Source organism: Adiantum capillus-veneris, chromosome 11 (genome assembly GCF_014529385.1).
Source record: "Adiantum capillus-veneris isolate H3 chromosome 11, ASM1452938v2, whole genome shotgun sequence".
Classification (NCBI taxonomy): Eukaryota; Viridiplantae; Streptophyta; class Polypodiopsida; order Polypodiales; family Pteridaceae; genus Adiantum; species Adiantum capillus-veneris.
Window position 1 is genome coordinate 64,205,126 of NC_140941.1, and position 15,237 is coordinate 64,220,362.

Consider the following 15,237-nt stretch of genomic DNA (forward strand, 5'->3'; position numbering starts at 1 on the left):
TGAGCCGTGGGTGTAGATACTTAAGAGCCGATTTTCAAAGGCTAAGAGGAGTGGCAACTAAGGTTTTGTATTGCCAAAGCATACACTAAGTATAAACATAAATTTTGTTAACATGGCTGACAATAATCAAGAGAGTAGAATGAACATTGATAGCTTTGATTTTGCACATGAAGGTGCTAATGATGATGCTCCCATGTTTGTGAATTATCTCGTCACTAGGTTGCAACAAGCTATGGGCAACCCTGTTTTGCAAGCCGAAGTTACTCAACAACTTCGTGCTTATGGAATTTCCCTTTCTCTCCCAGAGGAGAGAGAGCTTAGGATGCCTCTTGAAGAGACCCCCAAAAGAAGACTCTCTCCCATTCGAGAGGAGGAATCCAAAGAGAAAGAAAGCAATGACAGTCTAAGTTCTTCTAAAGATGTGGCTCCACGAAGACGGCGGTCTAGATGATCGCCTACTCCTCCCAAGAGTAAAAGAGCAACCTATAGTCCTTCTCCTCATCACTCTGAAAGGCAAGAGAGGAAACAAAGGAAGAAAAGGGCTAGGAAGAGGTCACCCTCTTCTCCTTCTTCTTCACCTTCCTCCTCTTCCGATGAAAGTTATGGCTATTCTCCTAGAGAATACAAGAGGGGAGGACATCGCAAATCATTTCCTGCATGGCGAAGGTCACAAAAGCTAAAGAAGTTCAAGGAGGGAGGAAAGAGTATCTCTTTTCTCACCTACAATGGCACCTTTGGTGCTACTGACAAAGTGTTGGCCTTCATCCAGCAATTTGATGCGGCCTTTGGGGACGAGGGCTTCACAGAGTCCTCCAAGCTACACCATGTAGCTATGCACTTCCAAAAATCAGCTCGTCAATGGTGGGCTAGCCTTCGTGGCAATGGAGAAGCCCCAAAGACATGGAAAACTCTACGAGTTTCCATCATGAAGCAATTTCTTCCAAGTGATACTAAAGATAAAGTTCTTACCGAATGGCGCGGCTTGAAGCTTCTCTCTCATGAGTCTATCAACAAGTATGTAGACAAGTTTTGGGATTTACATCTCAAAGCTACTGTCTTTCAAAAGATAGACTTTGCCGAGCAAAGACAGCAATTCTGTGCGGGATTACCTGAAGAGATGGCCGAATACATCAACTCTCAACGGCCCGGTACTATTACCGAAATAATCCACCACACCATGGTTGCTTCACGCATCAATTTCCATCAAGGGGCTAGACGTAATGTCAAGTCCATGGAAAACAAAGATAAAAATGATGCAAAGGGGAAATCCAATGCTCAAAATAATTCCCAAGGCACTTCCAACAACAACAACAACAACAACAACAACAACAACAACAATCGGTCCAAGGAGAAGGGAGTTTACAAAGGTAAAAACAAACTGTCTCCTGAAGAGCTTGAAGCTTTTCGCAAGGACCATAAATGTTTCAAGTGTGGGGAGCAAGGACATGGCTATCGTTCTTGCCCCAAGAAGAATACTCGCAATGAGACTCCTAGGGCTTCCACCATCGAAGCTCCAAAAGAGGATGCTCATTGCAAAGGATCATCACTCTCCTATGCTTGGGGAAAGGTAAGAGAGCATGATGCCTTCATCTTGTTTGACCCTGGCTCTACTCTCAACTTCATATCAATAGAGTTGGCCACCAAGTTGGGCTTTCAAGATTTTGAGATGGGAGATATAGTAACAGTTGATGCAGATTTCAAGGGACAACAAGCCTCCGTTACTCCCTTGATTGGGAAGTTGAGGCTTCATGTCCAAAGCTATGTTGATAAAGAAGATTTCTTCATCTCTCCTCTCCAACATCAGGATGTTATCCTAGGGGCACCATGGTTTGATCGCATGGCTGCCAACATGAAGTTCCCTGAAAGGAGAATTTACTTCACCTACAGGGGAAAGAACATGTATATAGATGCTAGTGAGCGTGGTCGCTCTATTCCACTTGTAAATCCTCTTTCTTTTGATAAATCAATGAAGAGCTCAGTTTCTGCGTACATGATTTATGTCAAAGAGTCTCTAAAAGCTAATAATGTTTCATCAAATGAAAATGATAGGAATCAAGAAGAGTTAGACTTGTCTACTTTTCTAAAAGGATTCCAAGATGTGTTCATCGATGATATTCCTATGGACCTACCTCCAAAACGAGGGGATGATGACCATCGTATTGAGCTCCTTCCAGGAAGCTCACTGCCTAACAAACCTCCTTATCGAGTCTCACAAGCTCAACAAGAGGAGATTATGAGGCAAGTACAGGAATTGGTAGACAAAGGGATGGTGAGGCCTAGTTCCTCTCCCTTTTGTTCTCCAGTCCTTTTAGTGCAAAAGAAATATGGTGCATACCGTATGTGTGTGGACTATCGAGCACTAAACCATATCACTATCAAAAACAGATTTCCCGTGCCTCGGGTAGAAGATCTGTTTGATAAGCTACAAGGCTCTACCTACTTCAGTAGGATTGACCTTAAGAGTGGCTATCATCAAATAAGGATAGTGGATGAAGATATCCCAAAGATCGCGTTCCGCACAACATTTGGTCTTTATGAATATCTAGTCATGCCTTTTGGCTTGACTAATGCACCAGCTACTTTCAATCATCTCATGGAGAAAATTTTTAGACCATATCGTAAATTCACTTGAGTGTTCTTTGATGATATCATCATCTACTCCAAATCTTTGGAGGAACATAAGAAACATCTCCAAGTGATTTTTCAAGCCTTGAGGGAAAACAAACTTTTTCTCAACCAAAAGAAAAGTGAATTCTTCCTTCAAGAGATTCAATATCTAAGTCATATTATCTCTCACGATGGTATTCGTATGGATCCATCAAATTTAGAGGTAATAAAATCATTGCCTAACCCAAGGAATCTACATGAGCTAAGAAGCTTTATTGGTATGTGTGCATACTATAGACGCTTCATAGCAAAATTCTCTCAAGTAGCAGGACCACTTCACGACTTAACAAAGAAGAACGTTAAGTTTGTATGGACTGCTAAGGAGCAAAATGCTTTTGAAAAACTCAAAGAGAACCTTACTTCCTAACCAGTCCTCGTGCTTCCGGATCTCTCAAAGCCATTTGAGGTCAAATGTGATGCGTGTGGTGATTGCCTTGGAGCGGTTTTGCTTCAAGAAGGGCATGCCATAGCATATGAGAGCCGAAGGCTCAATAGTGATGAACGAGTCTTGGGCATTTATGAGAAAGAGCTTTTAGCTGTTCTACATGCCCTAGATACATGGAAGCACTACCTATTGGGGACTCCATTTATCCTACGAACCGACCACCAAAGTCTCAAGTATTTCATGACGCAAACCAAACTTTCCGACAAACAAATGAGGTGGGCAAATTTTCTTTCGCAATTTAATTTCCATATTGCTCACATAGCTAGTAAGCACAATCAAGTTGCCAATGCACTTTCACGACGACCAAAAGTTAATGCGGTGTCTATAGCTACTCACAATGATCTATCCTCTATGATAGATGAGTATACTACTGACCCTGACTTTAGAGACATAATGTCAGCCCTTGCTTTGGGGAAGAAAGAGGAACCATTCACCTTGCAGGATGGTTATCTTCTCCACGGAAATAGGCTATGTGTTACCCATTCCCTTCGTGAGAAGGTTATGTATGAATCCCATGCTCCTCCATATGCAGGGCATAGAGGTATTCAACCTACTCTCCGAGGAGTAGAGATGTATTTCTATTGGCCTACCATGAAAGTGGACATACAAGAGTATGTTTCAAAATGTGTAGTATGCCAAAAGACCAAGTATGATAGAGGGAAGCAACCTGGATTACTCCAGCCATTGCCTATTCCAAATTCACCATGGGAGAGTATATCCATGGATTTCATCTTTGGATTACCCAAGGCTATCCATGGGAATACAGGAATATGGACAATAGTCGACAGGTTTAGCAAGCAAGCACATTTTATTCCTGTCAAAAAGACTATTAAGGCACATCAAATGGCAACTCTCTTCATATCTCAGATTTTCAAACACCATGGATTACCCACATCCATCGTGTCAGATATAGATCCTAGAATGACCAGTAATTTTTGGAAAGGTCTCTTTGAAAATCTAGGAACAAGATTGAATTTCTCTTCGGCCTATCACCCACAAACGGATGTCCAAAGTGAGATAGCCAATCTTACGATACTCGATCTACTCAAGATTTATGTTACCGAAGTAGACCAACGCTCACAATGGGAAAAGTATTTACCTCTAGTAGAGTATGCCTACAATAATACTGTACATACTTCTACGGGGAAAGCACCTTTCGAGATCATAGAGGGAAGACCTAAAAGTCCCTTGCTACTCAAAGTACATGGGAAGATCTTCGCCGCCGATGAGTATAGCCGTGACCTACAAGAATCTTTTCAAAAGATTAGGGAGGCTATAGCCATCTCTCAACAAAGGCAAAAAGCTGCTGCTGATAAGCACAGAAGAGCCTTAATGTTCAAAGAAAATGATTGGGTCTTACTCAAGTTTCCTAAGGCTCGATTAAGGCAAACGACGGGCAAAAATCCTACGAGCCATCAAAAGTATTATGCTAAACTAGCAAAAAGATACTATGGTCCTTTCCAAATCTTGAAGCCCATTAATGAGACGGCTTATCAACTCAAGTTGCCCAACCATTGGCTTATACACAATGCCTTTCATGTAAGCCTACTTAAGCCCTACAAAGGAGAGCCACCAACTGAACCAATTATTGAAGACCCTCCCGAAGTTGAAGACCAAGAAGAGGTGCTACAACCCGAAGCTGTCCTTCGGCATGAAGACAAGGTACTACGACATGGTAAGATAATCCGACGGTATCTTATTAAGTTCAAACTTAAGGATAGTATGAACCTTGTCAATGCTTACAATGCTACATTAGAGTAAGCAAATGTACAAATTTCTTTTAAATGACTCATGTTTTTGTCTTATATGACTAGTCCTCTTTTTAATTGTGCACAAATTTAACTAGTATGCATGCTTAGAATCATGTTTGTGATGACGACGTCTCTCAAACACCAAGTAGAATTTGTCACTCTACTTTGGGAGAATGAAATGGACTAAAGAGCAGACATGCTTGCGGCAGCTATGTCTCCCAAGCACCAAATGGATTAGTCATCCATCTTGGAAAGATGTCGTAGGGTAAAAAAGGGATCCTCTACCCGCTAAGTACGATTGACTAATAACTAAGGCTTTATCTCTTCTACCTCATAGTCGAGGACGACTATGATTTCAAGAGAGAGGTAATGTCATAAAATATAATATCTAACCAACCCAAATGATTTTCTCATATTAAATTGATCACTTAATGTGGGAGAATAAACGGGAACAAGTGTTAAGATATAGATATGTGCTTATAGATCTATCTCAACACGGGGCCGATAGTAAAGGGGCCCAAATGGGAAATGGTCTATCAAGAGCAAGGCTAACCAATGGAGCATAAGACCTTAGGGTTAGCTTCATTGAAGACCTCCAATAATGTGTGTAAAAGTCCTTTGACCTTAGGTAAGTTAGGGCTGAGCTTGAGGTGGGAACCCCCGGCCCAAGCTCAAGGTGCTTGTCGTGCTTGAGGTGCTTGTCCTGCTTGAGGTGCTTGTCATGCTTGAGGTGCTTGATTAAGATGCTTGAGGTGCTTGACTGGCTCCATGCTTGAGGTGCTTGACTTGGTGCATGATTAAGGTGCTTGAGGTGCCTTGAGAAGCTTGCCTGAGATGCTTGTGGGAACACCCCCTACTTCAAGTTCTTTGTCATGCTTGATGACTAAGGTGCTTGAGCTCCTAAAGTCAAAAGCATCCCTACAAGAGGGGGGGCGAGCCCTTTTCCTAGGGATTAGAGAGAGAGAACACACACTCACACTCACAAGGGAAGCCCCAGCTTGAAGAGGCAGCAAGGACACATGTCAGGTCCCTACCCATGTTACCTTCATGTGTTGCTTGAAGCCTATTGGCTAGGCTTCAAAGGGGTCCAATGATAAATTACTTGAATTATCTAATTGATTTTGCATTTATCAAGTCCTCTCTCTCAAAGGGGAAAGGGGGACACTTGTCCCAAGGCTACCCATGTTGCTTGTAATGGCTCCTGCTTGTGATTGGCTAGGCCTGGAGGGGTCTAATGAGCTTCAAGCATGAGCTACAAGGGGGGGTCGACCCAAGCAAGCTAGGGGGGTTCTTAGGGGGTATACTCACCCACACACACTCACAAGCACTCTCATTGTGTACTATGCAAAGTGCAAGAGCTCCCTCTCCTTCTCCAAGCAAGTAGAGGTTGAGAGCCTACACCAACACTCTTGGCTATGGAGTGCAAATCCAACCAAGAGCCATGCTTCAATGCTTAAGCTTGCCATCTCCTTCTTCTTTATTACTATGCTATTATGTATGCTAGCAACAAGAGTATGATAAGTGAGGAACTAATTCTTTCTCCTACGAAATGTTTCTTCTTCCTCTTCCCTACCCTCATTCCTTGCTAGCTCTCTCCACCTTCGAAGGTGTTTGAGGTCTTGGGACTGAGGCTTGGGATAGTTAAATCTTTCTTCAAGTTTATGTTATGTTTGTGATGCATGAAGCCTTCCATATTCATGGCATCACCTAGGTCACAAGGAACACAAAGACTGTATTGTAACAAGTCTCTCTTTATGGGAGAAATCATAATACAAATGCCTATTGGAGGGGGGACCGGCTCCACATAAATCCGGTCCTCAACTATTGTCATGTTCTCTAAACTCTCTCTCATGCAAAAGTATTGTCTATGCCAAGTTAACTAATTGCTATGATTATGTTGCTATCTTCAATTATGTCAACCCGCTATGCTCACAAAATCATTTCTTGAAAGTACTCTCATTAAATTCCGCTACTCTCACATATTAAGGAAAATTCCATTACACTAAGACACATTGATGGTACATCTAGTTATCAACATAAGTAGTTCCTTAAAACATTGCAGTCACTATGCTACACATTCCTTGACTAGTTTTACTCTATTAGATCATGCGAGACCTAAATTTTATATGTAAGATAGGGGTATGATAGTTTTATTCATTGATTGTCGTATAATGCGTAGAAAGGGGAGTAATATTTCCTAATATGAGACATATACAGAGGTTTTATCAAATTTGTCAGCTCGTAGGTGGCGTGTTTTGATATAGAGTGAATCCCTTGGGTTTTTTCCCTCACTAGGAGGTTATTTCCCCTGTGTATTATATATACGCCCATCATTCTAGGGCAATCTATCCCTCCATTGCACACTAGATAATGCACTCTCTGTTGTGTGCCTTGAGTTTCCTTCATCTTCTCCAAGCTGTGTATGTTTTCTTGCAACCCTAATTCCAACAATTTTTATCAGACCAGGTTGCGTCCTCCCGGGCTTAGTCACTAGTAGCTCCAGCATACGCATGCTCACTTTCTTTGATGTTTGTGAGCTTTGGCGAGCATTCACAGATCCACAATTTTTTTTTATTCGGACTATAGGCAGTACTGTGCAGGCTATTTTGCCATTTTGTTTAGAATTGTGAGTGTTATTTTTTGCATACAGGTCCCTTACATTCTTCTACGGTTTGTGCTATATAGCACGTGTTGTTCTTGCTTGGCTTCTCCTCTTTTTGGGCAGTTTTCACATCAGGTATAGCATTTACCATGGCTGACAACAACACAGACATGTTCAAGATGTTTGCTACTGAGGACACATTGGATGGGGACAATTACCCTATGCGGGCTTACATGATGCAACATGTTCTTGTGTCAAAGGGTGTCTAGAATATTGTGGAGGGCATTGATGTACATCTTGGTTTTGAGAGAATGTAGGCGATGTTGAGGATGTTGCAGGTCTTGCTGCAAAGATTGTTGTTGTTAGAGTTGTTCTGCCTACAGTAGAACAAGCTCGTTGGGATGTAAAAGGTCTGCATGCTCATGCTTTGATTGCGTTGTCTATGAAACGCACCATTACTCCTCACATTTGTTCAACAAAATCTACAAAATAGGCTTGGGATATTCTGGCTGGTCTTTATGCAAGTTGCAATGAGGCTAAAATTGCATTGCTGCATAAAGAGCTGGCGTCAAAGATTATGCATGAGGAAGATGATATGGACACTTTCCTTGATGGTGTCAAGGATAACAATGAACAAATTATTTCTACAGGTGTTCTTAATGCCTTGCCAGATCCTTATCAAACTTTTGCTAGTACTTGGAGACTTATGACCCAAGGAAATCCCAAAGTTTTCAATTTTAATGCATTGGGCACATTACTGTTCCAAGAGTCACTTTCCAAAAAAAATAGGACTAGAAAGTGTACAATTGAACATGCCTTTATTGCTGCTCAAAGAAAAGGTGGTAACAGCAATGTAGCCACTTCTCATGGTTCTTCTGCAAGTGGTAAATCACTTGTTCCTAATGCTTCTTATTGCAACATTTCGTTTGGAAATTCTAGTATTAAGGGTAGAAAGAAGATGCATTGCCATTACTGTAAAGCTAATGATCACTTGATCAAGCAATGTCCTAAGTTGAAGGCCAAAGAGGCTAAGAAAAAAGAGGGTGGTTCCACTACAAATGTAGCTATGGTGAGTCTTCTGTGAAAGGAGATTGTAATGTTGATGTTGATGCAGAATGGGCTTTTAGTGCAGAGTGTACCTATAATCCTTCTGTCCATGATGCATGCATGTTGGTTGCTGCAGATTCACATGTGTGGTATTTTGACAGTCGTGCTACAAATCACATTACCTCACATCATGATTTGTTCACCTCCCTTGAGATTGTGCCTCATGGGAATTTAGTTAGTTGTGCCAATAATGCCTCTTAAGCTTATCCAGTTCCGGGAGTTGGAAAGTTGTGCTTACTGTTGCAAATGGTAGTTCTTTTACACTTTTTGATGCACTTTATGTACCTAAGATCAAGAAGAATATTTTTCTTGTATTTGCACTTGCTAGACTTGGTCTTGTAGTCGAAATTGTGGATGACAGATGTACAATACATGATCTCAATTTTGGTGATGAAATTGTTGCTTCTGGCATTTTATGTCCTGGGATGTATAAGCTAACATTTGTATGACAAGTGTGGGTAGAATTTTGCAAATGCAGTTGAGGATTCAAAGGCTATTTCAGATGCAAAACTTTGGCATGCACATTTTGGTCATCTGAATTTTGCAAGTTTACTCCATTCGTAGAAATTTGATAAGGTTGCTTCTTTGCCGCCTCTTGAAGCACCTGCCAAACATGTCTATGAAGGCTATATTTTGGGTAAGATGCAGCGTTCTAAGTTTCCAAAGGATGAGTTCAGTTAGGGACACATGTAGGTTGCAGCTTGTGCATAGTGATGTTTGTGAACCCATGCAAACTCTGTCCTTGGGGAATTACTTACTTTGTGATTTTTATTGATGACTACTCCAGGCATGCATGGGTATATCTACTTAAAGCAAATTTTGAAGTATTTATGTGCTTTAAACAATTTCTGGCTATGGTTGAAAATGTCTCGAAATGTACTATAGGCGTCCTCCGTTTCGATCGAGGGGGGGAGTATATTTCTCATGATTTGTCAAGCTTTGCCACATTTTTTTTTGCTTGAGGCCAGCATGTGTGACACTTATGTATTCAAGAGGTGTCCTACGAAATCTTGTAGTCTATTACTCTATATGAAGCATGGCATGATAGAAAGCCTTCTATTAAACACATGCATGTTTTTGGTTGTTTGGCATATGCTTTGGTGCCACAAACACATCACAGAAAATTGGATGATAAGACTGTCAAATGTATTTTTGTTGGTTATAGTGCTGAAAGAAAAGGTTATAGGTTGTATCATCCACAAACAAAGCGTATTTTGGTTTCACAAGATGTTTTGTTTGTGGAAGATTCTATGCAGCCCTTGCTATCATGTACTAGAGACAGTAATGCAAGCTCGCATGACATTTATAACACTTTGTTGCCTCTTTTTAGTGGTGGAAGTTTGAATGTAAACTCCAATGAGGCAAATGTACAGCCTAGGGGGGTTTCTGAAAATGTTGCAGATCAGCCCATTTTAGGATGTAGATATCATGATGTACTTGATGAGGAAAGGGCTAAAAATGAGCAGGCTAGAGGTATGCATAAATGGCTGGTGCATACTTTGTGTGACAGTAAATTGGATGCACCTTTGTCTAGTCATACTCGTTCAGGTTCTCACCATGGATCTTATGCATTAGATTGTTAAGCTTTGGGTATGTCTAGCTCACATGATTTTGAGCATCCTCTATCTTTTGATGAAGCACAGAATTTAGAAAATTGGATGGCTGCCATGCAATCAGAATATGATGCATTTATAGAAAATGACACATGGACTTTATGTGATTTGCGTCCTGACAAAAAGGCCATTGGCACAAAAAGGGTTTACAAGCTGAAACACAAGATGATGGTGAGATTGATCGCTATAAGGCTCGACTTGTTGCAAAGGGTTATACAGAAAAAGATATAGATTATGAAGAGACTTTCTCTCCCACTTGTTGTATGACTACTATGCATTTTCAATGTGCATTGCCAGCTCATTTTGGTTGGGATGTACATCAATCAGACATTGTTACTGCTTTCTTGAATGGTGACATATTTGAGGAAGTTTATGTAACATAACCTTGCAATTTTGTCAAGAAAGGACAAGAGGATAAGGTGTGCAAATGCAACAAAGCTTTGTATGGGTTGACGCAATCTCCTCGTGCTTGGTATGAGAAGGCTAACACTCAGTAGGTCAAATGAGGATAATGTAACAGTCCAACAAAAAGGACATTGTATGTAAAGCATGAGGGTGATGTACTTCTCATTGTGGTTCTTTATGTGGATGATTTGCTGATCACTGGACCAAATGAGAGACATAATGCTGAATTCAAGGCTGATTTGAATGCTACTTTCAAGATGAAAGATTTGGGGATGTTGCATCACTGTTTGGGTATACTGTTTTAGGGCGAACTACTCCCCTGTTCATGCTCACAAGCACGACACAAACAACATACTTATCATCCGATGACACGACTAACCCGTAGGTTCACAGAGGCAATCTCGTTAGCTTGTCAGGCTGAGACCAACCTACACATACGCACTTCTATGATGCATCAATCAATAACCCTTGTTAACTCCAACCCACTATATCCCTAAACGCTCATAACACCGTTTACACATCAAATGAACTCGGAATCGCTTCAAACTTGCTAGGCACCATACTCTCACTAGGATATACTTACCTATAATTCTAAACTCACCAGATTTTAACCCTAGTTATCTCGAATACAGTCGCGATAGTCTCACAGGTCATAATCTAAAAGTGTGTGAAACCTAAGTCTATGAGTATCTATGCGTAGCTAATCTCTCCCTCATTCCATAAAGTACTTGATTAGTGAAAACAGACACTGTTTGTGCTACTTACAAGCAAAACAAGCTCGTGGAAGGATCGCTCACGAACAGCTCGAAGATGCGAATGTGTGGCGTGGGCGTGTAGCTCTCGGAGAGGCTACCGTGATGGTGTGGTCGCTTCGTGAATCCGGTGAGGGAAATTCCCTCACCGGGAAGCAAGGGAATCGCTACAAGGGTCTCTCTCTCAGACTCATATGACACAGGATTTGTCATTCAAATGTTGTGTTTAAAAAAATGGTTCTAAGGTGACCTTTATACTTTAGTCACCTTAGCTCAAAATGTACATGGGGTTTTAATTGAGTTCTACTCATCATAATTACAAAGTGGAAACGCATCTGGGTCCCGGCCGACTAATTAATCTTTACATAATCCAGACAAGTGGATCAAAATGATAAGACGTCTTTCACATAAAAATAATTGGAATTTGATAGGCTTTACAAGGTGGGCTCATTACAAAAGTTGGACAAGTTGGGCTCCAACACTCCTCCCCTCCTAGTTCATGTCTACCACGACATGACTGGCTTTGTCTTCAATGTCTTTGTCTTTCTTCCTGGCTTATTTGATGTAGAAACGCATCGTATCGCATAGATTCGATCGCCATTAATGGGGCAAAAATTTTGACTTGTACATGAAGAAGTCGGTGTAAAATGCTTCTTCAAATGTTTGGAGATGGTACCTGGGCAAAAACATGAGCCGTCTGAAGTATGCGTACGTTGTACACAAACTTGCCTGGTTCCCTGCATGATTGTTGGTTTTTGATAGTACATTTCTTGCCATCTAAACTTTGATTTTTGTTGATTAATGCATTGCGGATGTATTGACTCCTGTCTCCACATTGACATATATCTATCATATGATAAGAAGGGTTTTGAAAAGTTTTGATTTCTGAACAGTGCTTCATTAGTATCCAAATCAATGAATACCCTATTAGCTTTCATCCACGACACTGCTAAGATACACGACGTTGTTGATCTAATTGGTGGCAGCACATGGAACTTATGAGTGTACGTGTGCCCCTGCACTGTGATTTGTAACATAATAGACCACAACGTGGTCACCTCGTCACTCGATGCTACTTTCAACCTGTGTGTATCTGATAATTTCGTCATTGGTCCAAGTTTTTGAAAGAGCTCAAAGCTGATGACATTCAATTTCGCTCCAGTGTCAAGCAATACATAGATTTCTACTTGTTCTGTGTCTGCATATGCTTTTATGTAAGGACTACACCACGTATTTTCTAAAGTGTCAATGGTGATGTCGTCCTGGGCCATAAAGTCTGTGATTGTCTTTGCTAATTCTTCGCTTTGTATATCCGCTTCGATTGTTTGGAATGTTGGAAGAGGATATTCTTTAGTCATCATTGGTGTGACCATGTTTATTGTCCTTAGAAACTGCTTTCGCTTAGCAATGAGTTCCTTGGCTTCTTGTTGTGCTTGGTCATGAACTCGTTGTTGTTCCTGTCTATAGGCTTTGCCATAATGCACTTGAAACAACATCCCAGGAGTTAGAGGTAGATGATACTTTTTCAAACGATTATATAATTTTGATTTGAATTGAGAAAAAATATATAGTAAACCTAGATAACTATGAGTTAATTTTCAAAGCTTTTACATAATGTTCTTTAGAAGATGTCAAAATTATATCAAAACTTTCTTTCTAATTTTGGTATTAATTAAGCAGAAATTATTTCTTTTCAACCTAAAATCGATGGGAAGTTTAAAACTATAGCTTAATAAATCATGAGATAATTTTTTAGAGGTAGATTATGGTGTTAGGAATCTCATAATTAATTCATTAGTATTTCTAATTACTATTGCATAAATTTTTTATTTTTAACTAAAAAATTAAATAAAATAATTAGTAAATTATTTTAAAAGTTAGTAAGAGGATTTTTAGAGAATTATTATAGAGTTAGAAACCCGTGAAAATTATATCATAATTAGTAAACTAGTTTTGCTAATTACTATCGTATAGTTTTTAATTTTTAGGAAAAAATTAAGAAAAATTATATCATAATTAGTAAACTAGTTTTGCTAATTACTATCATATAGTTTTTTATTTTTAGGAAAATAATTAGTAAATCATCTAGAAGTTAGTGAGATAATTTTCAAAGGTATATTACAATGTTAAAAATTTGTGATAATTATCTCATAATTAGCTAAGTAGTTTTGATCAATATTTTTATAAAAACTTATTTATTTATAGTAAAAACTTTAAGAAAAATAATTAGTAAATTTGTTTAGAAGTTAGTTATATACCCTTGTGATAATTAGCTCATAATTAGAAAATTAGTTTTACTATTTATTAAATTCTCTATTTTAAAAAATAAGTAATAAATTAGCTTTAAAATAGTGAGATAATTTGTAAAGGTAGATTATAATGTTAAGAATCCATGATAATTATTCATAATTATTTAATTATTTTTCTAATTATCATGTGTAAAATCTTCTCTTTTTAGTAGAAAATTAAAGAGGATAATTAACAAATCCACTTAAAATTTTCTAAGATAATTTTTAGAGGTATAATACATTGTTAAGAAGTTGCAATAAATATATATTCATCAAAGAATCACTTTAATAATTATTAAATAAATAAAAACTATTTTTTACTACATTTAAAAAGAAAAAAATTAGAAAGTTAACTCAAAAAATTGTAGGATAATTTTAGAGCCTAAGTACACCACAAGGAAGCTAGGATGAAAATATATTGCTCATATATATAGTCAAAATACTACTATGTCAAAAAGTTACTATCTTTTACTATAAATCAACCTGAAAAATTACTAGATTAAATATTGGGGATTAGGCATAGATTCATATAGTTGAATCAAGGTATTGAGAGGCCATGATAATAATATCACATAGAAGGAAACTATTTATAATACTATAATCCAATAAACATGCTTTGACTATGGGAAAATTGGAATTAAAGTAATTGATAAAAATGTATGTGAAACTTCTTATGGTAAGTTTTGAATTTTGATACTTTACCTAATGGTTAATCATCCCTTTTATATGGATAAAGACTATGGCCCCCAAAAGAACTCGTGGAAATGAGCAATCACAGGATGATATCAATACAAAGGGGGACAGGGCCACTCACGACCATGAGGCCGGTCCAAGTTGCATATTAATGGATAAGAGAGTTCATGTCCCCGAGCCAAAGCAGATCTCAGACCAGTCCCAGGTGGGTCCTTGGTTATGAATTAAGTTTATAAGTAGAATAAATCCTTTTAAAGTCATAACATTGTATCCGTTAAGGAATAGTTAGGTACTTAGGAAATATTAAATTTGCTAAAAATGGAAGGATATCTTCTAAGAAACATCATTGATAAACCAGGAAGAACTGTTTTGGTTAGTCTGGTCGAATTAGGAAAGACTTGATTGATCATCCTTAAGGCAACTTGTCTCAAGGCATCTCCGATTCCTTGGTATATTTTGATGAATAAGAATGGCTATAGTTAGGTACTTAGGAAATATTAAATTGGCTAAAAATGGAAGGATATCTTCCAAGAAATATCGTGTATTTGTTTGATAAACTAGGAAAGAAATTTTTTGGTTTAGTCTGGTTGAATTAGGAAAGACCTGATTGATCATCCTTGAGACAAAACTTGCCTCAAGACACCTCCAATTCCTTGGTATATTTTGATGAATAAGGATGGCTATAAGGCCACTTTTAAGTCAACCACTCCTATGAACGATGAGTCTACTTCATCATGTCTTGATGTTTCTACATAAGTTAAGATACCATTTTCTTATCTTAGGGGAACCACCTGGTTTTATGGGCAACTGGTTTGGCGTATAGATGCCCCAAACTTTTTGATGATATTTTTTTACCCCGAATTATGAATAAAGATGAGTGTCGTTTTTCACGCTTAGTTGATCTTGAGACAAGA